A 7,810-nucleotide genomic window follows, 5' to 3' on the forward strand; every position below is an offset into this window, starting at 1 on the left:
ATATATATTTTTTTTTTTCCCACGTCGTGTAATGTGCTGGTGCGTAACAAGGTTTGAGGGCGGCACATGTCACGCATGCCCATGAACACCCAATCATCACCATGCTTATGAACCACAAAAGGATGATTGTAAATTAATATTACATCTGTTGGTGTGTGTATAGGCTCATGTGTGGAGGTTCATTCCACATGGCTCTTCGGGATTAGGCACAGGTTAGCAGGCTTTGCCTAAAGCATCTTTTACCCATTGAGCCATCTTGCCCGCCCTGTAAACTGAGATTCCAGGGATCACTTTGATTTTTGTCTGGCTCTAAATGCTGTGTTCTTACACTGAATTTATTATGACAGGATCAGATACTGTTTAACAAGCCCAGGGCTTTCCTTGTGTCCTGGGAATGGTTTCCATGGGTATTTGGTTCTGTTTGCTCAGGCCTTGACTTTGGAACGGGCCACCATGGGCACAACTGTGGTTTCAGTTTGCATGCTTCTGAGTTCTAGGAATAGCGGATTGCAGTAGGATTACTGGCTGAGTATGGTCTGCATCTCATAGTGAGTTAGGGTGTTTGTAATTTATGACTTAGATGGAGCCTTTCCATATCTAAATAATGAAGCTTAATCCGTGTTTGTAATTCAGCACCCCAAAGGCCCAAGTGTTGGGGCTCCTACTTGTAATTTCAGGAGGATCAGGATTTCAAAGTAGTCCTGGGCTGTCTGAGAACCTGTCTTAAGCTTTTACATTGCTTAACTAGTATGTCTTCCCCCTTTATATAATGGCTTTCTTACATTCTTAGGAAAAAGTATACTTTGCATTCTTTACTGGCAATTGTGTTCAAGATGTGACCTTCAACCTAATGAGCACCAGCCCACAAGAATTCCTGTGTAAGTATGTAGGTATACCTGAAGTAAAAATTGTAAACTGGTGTGGGTAGGACGTGCCTGTAATCCCAGCACTCCAGTTGCTAAGTGAGGTAGGCTTCCTTGGGATACAAGCAGGAAAAACTCTTCTTAAAGACAGCCATTGGCCAGGCATGGTGGTGCATGCCTTTAATCCCTACACTTGGGAGGCATAGACAGGTGGATCTCTGAGTTCCAGGCCAGTCTGATCTGCATAGTGAGTTCAAGGTCAGCTGGGGCTAGAGGGAGACCCTATCTCAAAAAGACCAAAAAAAAAAAAAAAAAAAGAAAGAAGATGGGCGTGGTGGCACACACCTTTAATCCAGGGGCTCGGGAGGCAAAAAAACAAACAAAAAACAAAAAATGAAAAGCCAGTCTTTGAAGAGATAGCTCAGGGCTGCTATTGCAGAGACCATGGGTTTGGTTCCCAGGGTCCATGTGGGGGCTCATTTTAGAGACAATCCTTGTAGCCCCAGCTGGCCTGAAAGTTGCTATGTAGACTAGGCTGCCCTTGATCTCACAGCAATTTCCCTGTCTCTGCCTCTGAAGTGCTAGAATTAAGGTGTGCACCATCACACTTAGTGTGACTGATAAATAAATAATCTTTTTATTTTTAAGCATTTAAAAAAATTTTTATTATATGTATGAGTGTATTGTCTGTATGTATTTACATCTGGGAATTTTACTCGGGGCCTCTACCTGCCAGGACTCTCCATACACCTCGATGTATGTGTGGGGTGTACCTATGCCATTGCAAGGAAAACCTGCAGGCGGAAGCTCTCCACCTACCTTCCATGTTTCAAGTTCAACAAGCAAGTACCTTTACCTTCTGAGTCATCTTGGGTGCTGTTTGATTTGAGGCAGAGTCTCTTTTTTTAAAAATATCTTATTATTTTTATTTTATGTGTATGCGTGTATTGCCTGCATGTAGGTAAGTGCACCCGTGTCGTGCAGTGCCCTCGGAGGACAGAAGAGGCCATCGGATCCCCTGGAACTGGAGTTAGCTGCCATGTAGGTGCTGGGATTTGAACCAGGGTCTTCTGCAAGAACAGCCAGTGTTCTTAACCTCTCAGCCCTCTCTCCAGCCCCAATTTCTCTGTTCTTTAGACTTAGTCTTAACCAAACTGCTTTGCAATTCCAGGTGCTGGAGTCTTGAGGAACAGTTTAAGTCAGTGACACTCAGCCTTGGGGGCACTTTCTGTTGTGTAAGTTAGAAAGTGCTGTCATAGCTGAGTGCCAGTGACTGAAGGATCAGCTCTGGAAGGTGCAGGGCTGCCTGGGGCTGTTTCTGAGGAAGGGGCCTGGCTTGGGAGGTGATTTTTGTGGCTCTTGAAAACTCCTCTACAGCTTGGACTTCACAATCTGAGGCAAACCATCGCAGAAAATTGTCCAACCTGGCTTTTGAGAATCTTGGACCATTTTTTTTTTCAGTTATTCTAAAGAATAAGGAAAATGTGCCTAACCCAGAGGCCCTGGTCCTGGTGTGCCCCTCAAGTGAGAAGCACTTTCTGTGTTTCCATGGGGAAAGTGCTTCCCCTTTGAGTGTCACACTTTGAAAACAGCAGCCTGGGAACCCTGGCATTTCATCTTCCAGTCCTTGATTGTTTTTGTAGTATTGTTTGTTGTGGTTTGGGTGTGTTTATAGACATTTAATTTTTTAAAATTGATTATTGAGGGTGGGGGGCATGCACCAGGAAGGTCAGGACTACTTAGGAATCACTGATAGGTTCTAGGGAGTGACCTCTGGTCACCTGGTGGGAACGTGCCTCTACTCACTGAGCTATCTCACCCCCCTGGATTTTGAGGATGGACTTTATGTGTGTGTATAAGGGGCAGGGTGCCTACATGCCATGGCACATATGTGGAGATCAGAGAACAACTTTTGAGTCTGAGCTCTTCGTGTGGATTCTGGAGACTGATACAGTGCTCAGGCATGCCAGCCCCCTCTGAGCCAACTATAGAGTCTCCATGTAGATCTCCTGCCTTTGTCTCCCAAGTGCTGCGATTAAAGGCACGTACCACCATGCCTGGCTATATTTTTTTATTTGGGTTTTTTTTCTTTCTTTTTTTTTTTTTTTTGGGTCTTCACTGTGTAGCTCAGCCTGAGCCTTCCTTGAACTTGATGACCCTCCTGCCTCATCCTCCCAAGTGCTGGGATTAGAGCATAAACCACTATTCCCAACAGCTAGGTGTTGGGTGCTCTTTTATCTTGCATATTTGAGACAGGTTCAGTTAAAGCTTGTTATGAAACCAAGGCTGGCCTTTTACTCCGGATTTTCCCTGTAAGTCTGTGAGTCCCAGTGGTATAAATGATAATAAAATTCTAATAAAATGTCTCTACACCTTGGTGTGTTGGGTGGGGTTTTTTTTTTGAGGGGACGGGGAGGTGAGGATCAGGGAAGGGGTTTTATCTATTGCAACTGCTGTGGTAGTCTCAGAAGGTGGGGGGAAGCCTTTCCTTCACATCTCAGTCCTATGGACTCTACAGGGGTGTCCTAATGGTGGGGGGCTCTCAGGGGGTCCCATGATGAACACAAGGATATGAAGTTTTAGGTTCTTTGTGGAGAAAACCTCACATAGCATCTGTTGTGCATTTGCATGCATTGGATGGTTTCTACCACAAACATGGGGCTGGGGAACGCTGCTTGCCTGGCATCTGCGTGGCTGTAAGAAATGTATGTATTCTCAGCATGTGGGAGACAGGTGAATATTTTTTATTTTATGTGTATGCGTGTATTGCCTGAATGTAGGTAAGTGCACCTGTGTTGTGCAAAGCCTGCGGAGGTCAGAAGAGGCTGTCAGATCCCCTGGGACTGGAGTTAGCTGCCATGTGGGTGCTAGGATTCGAGCCCGGGTCTTCTGCAAAAACAACCAGTGTTCTTAACCACTGAGCCATCTCTCCAGCCCCTACAGATGAATATTTGAGACCAGTTTCAGGACTACTTGACCCTGAGTTAAAGTTACTGGTCACTCCCTTTTATGCCACACTGTGGAACCAACTTTGGACATTTGATGTATCTGAAGCCAGACACTGGGTGACTTTAAGTGACTGACTTATCTGATTTTTTGACACCTTGTTCTGTATATCTGGCATGAATATCTTTCACTATCCAGTGATTCTGGGGCAAAATGAGAAGGAAAGCAAGTGGACATCCCTAAAGGTTTGGGAACCTGGACTGGGGTGGCATAACCTGGAGAGCCCTAGTTTGGCTGGTATACACCTGAGGAAGGTGGGTCAGCAACTGCTGAAGTGTGGCGACCACCTGGGTTTGAAAGCCCCTCAATAGAGTGGAAGATTCCTGAGGTCAATCTGAAGCCAACACATGCCCACCACACACCCAGAAAGAGACAAAAAACAGGATTTAGTCAGCCTCCAGAGTGGCCATAGCTGAAGGTCTTGTAGGTGCTCAGGTGGGCAGAGCTGTGGGGGATGGGGTGGGGAGCAGGGACTAACCAAGATGAGCTGTCTCTGGGATAAGAAGGCTTCTAGCTGCTGGGTGGATCTCTGACCCTTTGTCTTGACCTGGTAGTTTTCTTCCTGGACATTTTGCCCTGACTGGATTGCTGCGATGTCAAGAATTTGGCTGCTGGATTGAATAGTGAAAACTGCAAACTTGATAGGATTTTAAGCTAGGCATCATGGTGCATATCTTTAATTCCAGCCCTCAGGAGGCAGAGGCTACAGGGAGACCCTTTCTCAAAAAGACCAAAAAAAAAAAAAAAAAACTAGTAAGAGGAAGAGATCAACATAGTATGAACTTTTATACTTTAAAACTGAAAAATAAATGGACATAAAGGGCAGCCGACTATAAATCAACTGTGAACAAGTAATAAGAAAATCCTATTAAATGAAACAGCCCCTTAACATCACATCAAAACTGTTCTAAAGAAAGCCTGGTGTAGTGGCACATGTCTTTAGGCCTAACACTCAGGAGATAAAGGCAGGGGTATGTTTCTGAGTTCCAGGCCAGTCAGGTCCACAGAGTGAATTCCAGGTCAGCCAGAGCTATACAGTGAAACCTTGTCTCAAAAATAAACAAGCAGCTGGCTGTGGTGGTGCATACCTTTAATCCCAGCACTTGGGAGGCAGAGGAGATCCCAGCTTTCTGGAGGCAGAGGCAGGTGGATCTCTGAGTTCAAGGCCAGCCTGGTCTGCATAGTGAGTTCCAGGCCATCTGGTGCTACAGAGGGACCCTGTCTCAAAAGACCAAAATAACAAAATTTAAAGCAGGATGTGGTGGTGCATGCTTTTAATCCCAGCACTTGGGAGGCAGACACAGTTGGATGGATCCCTGTGAGTTCAAGGCCAACCTGGTCTACATAGTGAGTTCCAAGTTAAAAAAAAAAAAATTTAGGCCAAGCGTAGTGGCACAAGCCTGTAGTCCCAGCACTTGGGAGGCAGAGGCAGGCGGATCTCTGAATTCAAAGCCAGCCTGGTTTACATAGTGAGTTCCAGGACAGCTGGGGCTACAGGGAGACCCTGTCTCAAAAAGACCAGAAAAAAAAAAAAAAAAATTTAAAAAACAATCAGAAGACAGGACTAGGAGGATCCTGAATTTACCAGATCCTGTGACCTGCTTTGTGCCGCTTACTAATCTTCTCTAATAAATGCTTACTTATATCACTGGGGATAAAAAGACAAAACAAAATCTTGAGAGAAAGAGGGCTGGAGATCCAGCTCTGTGGTGGAAGATCTGCCTGGCATGCTAAAAACAGTGTTCCTGGGACTGGACAGGGTTTAGGGATCCCTGGGGCAGGGTGTACTGAATATATTAGGAATTTATTAGGAATTTAGAAATCAGAAATTAAAGATGAATATTAACTCTGTAAACTCTGAAACCAAACTGAACATTGCTGTGACACTGTGTGAAGTAGATAAGTAGATAAGAAGCCAAGTTGTAACTTAGCAACCAAACAGAACCTATGTGAGTTGAGTGTCTGTGTGTTGGTGATAAGTGACCACAGGGTGTGAGCCATATCTCAAGAAAACACTGAAGTTACTGACGTAAGTCAGAAGGACTTCAGCCAGAAAAGAAATATATAAAATCTGGTAGCTAAAAAGATTCTTTTGATGCTTGGCCACACGAGACTCTGAATCCGTGGGCCTCATCCCGGCACATTGCCCAAATCCTGAGACCGCTACCTGAAGCTCTGCCCGAGACCAGACCGGAGCCTCGCCTGAGACCTGATCGAGGACCTCAGCCTGAGAGCCAGAGACTGACGGGAGTCTGCCACGACCAGACGTGATCAGAACCTGCAAGAGACAGCTCCTCAGCCGGGAGAGTGCACCGATCACGGCGGACTAGAGAACCTCTCCACGTGGAGTGCCTGAAGGCTTAACCTCTGGAAGGTACTCCAAGAGACTTTGGGACTCTTAACTGCTAGAGGACCGGGTTTCCCTTTGAGTGTTTGTATTGATGTGTGTTTGTTATGCTTTGACCTAGTAAACGCATAATGCAATCAAACAGTCGTGTGTGAGAATCTCTTCTGTCCGTTGCGCCTGTCCTAAGCTCTCCCGAGAAGCAGTGACACATTTTGGATGTCACACTCAAGCCAGTGGCTTGAGACACATTCAGGACAGTTACTATCAAGTGACTGCTCCCATTCAGGACACAGGGAAAGGTGTGAAATCCTGACAGGGTAACTGGGCCCTGGGGTGGAGGCGTGGAAGGCCTCTCTGAGTCAGTTTGCAAAGGATGGAACTGGAGTCAAGCCCTTTAGGCTTCCTCTGTCCTTCCTGCTGATCCTCCAGTTATGAGGCTGGCAGAGCCCTGCCTGGGGCCTGCTTTGCTCTCCTTCCTGTCTGAGCTCCACTATCTGTGTGGAGGGCTAAGATCTGGCAGGAAAACTGAAACTTGGTGGAAATGCTACCAGTCCATATCCCTGGATCTGTCTCCAGACTAGCAAGATACCTGGCTGGCAGCCAGAGCAAACAATTAAATGACTCCCGTTAGAACCCGATTTGCAGCTTGCCGCACAGGACTCCACGCGTATAATCCCAGCAAGCTTGGGAAAAAAGAAAAGAAAAAAAGAAAGTTTGAAGCCAGGAGTGGTAGGTGGCACAGGCCATTAGTCACAGCACTCTGGAGACAGAGGCAGGTGGATCTCTGTGACATCCAGGCCAGCCTGGTCTACATAGAGTTCCAGGCCAGGTGGGGCTACAGGGAGATCCTGTCTGGAGATGGCTGGAGATGGCTCAACAGTTAAGAGCACTGGCTGCTCTTGCAGAGGAACTGGGTTCAAATCCCAGCACCACATGGTGACTAACAACCATCCATAACTCCAGTTCTAGGGGATCTAACTCTCTTCTGTCTTTGGGGGGCATTGCAGGACAGGGGTGCACTTAAATACATGCAGACATACCACTTACATAAAAATAAAAAGAAATAATCCAGGTGTGGTGGCGCAAGCCTTTAATCCCAACATTTGAGAGGCAGAGGCAGGAAGATCTCTGAGTTCAAGGCCAGCCTCGTCTACATAGTGAGTTCCAGGACAGCTGGGGCTACAGGTATATATATATATATATATATATATAATAAAAAGAAATAAATGAATAAAATTTAAAAAACCAAAACGTTTGAGACCACTCTGGACCACATAATGACACAAACCCTGTTTCTAAATAAATCAATAAATCAATACCTCCATTGATAACTCATCCCTATTATCCCAGCACTTGACAGACTGTGGCAGAAGGATTGCTGGGGGTTCCAGGCCAGCCCAGGTTATGGAGCTACACCTTTTCTCGAGGAAACAAAACACTAAGAGCAAACATGGTTGCCTGTGGCTGTGGTCCCAGCATTTGGGAGCTGAAAGCTGGAGGAGCCGGAATTGGTTACCTTTGGCTACTTAGCAAGTGTGAGGCTATCCCTTTGCTTTATTTATGGGTTTAGTGTTGTGGTGGATGTTATTATTTA

General features: G+C 45.9%; 1 non-coding gene across 1 annotated transcript; it reads right to left on the reverse strand.

Annotated features, from left to right (window-relative positions):
• Positions 1-22: 22 nt before the first annotated feature.
• Positions 23-124, reverse strand: LOC115069396. Its single transcript, XR_003848677.1, has one exon. It is a non-coding gene; the product is annotated as a small nucleolar RNA U13 (small nucleolar RNA).
• Between the last annotated feature and the right edge of the window lie 7,686 nt (positions 125-7,810).

This window comes from Nannospalax galili, unplaced genomic scaffold (genome assembly GCF_000622305.1).
Source record: "Nannospalax galili isolate Female #2095 unplaced genomic scaffold, S.galili_v1.0 scaffold632, whole genome shotgun sequence".
NCBI classification, from domain to species: domain Eukaryota; kingdom Metazoa; phylum Chordata; class Mammalia; order Rodentia; family Spalacidae; genus Nannospalax; species Nannospalax galili.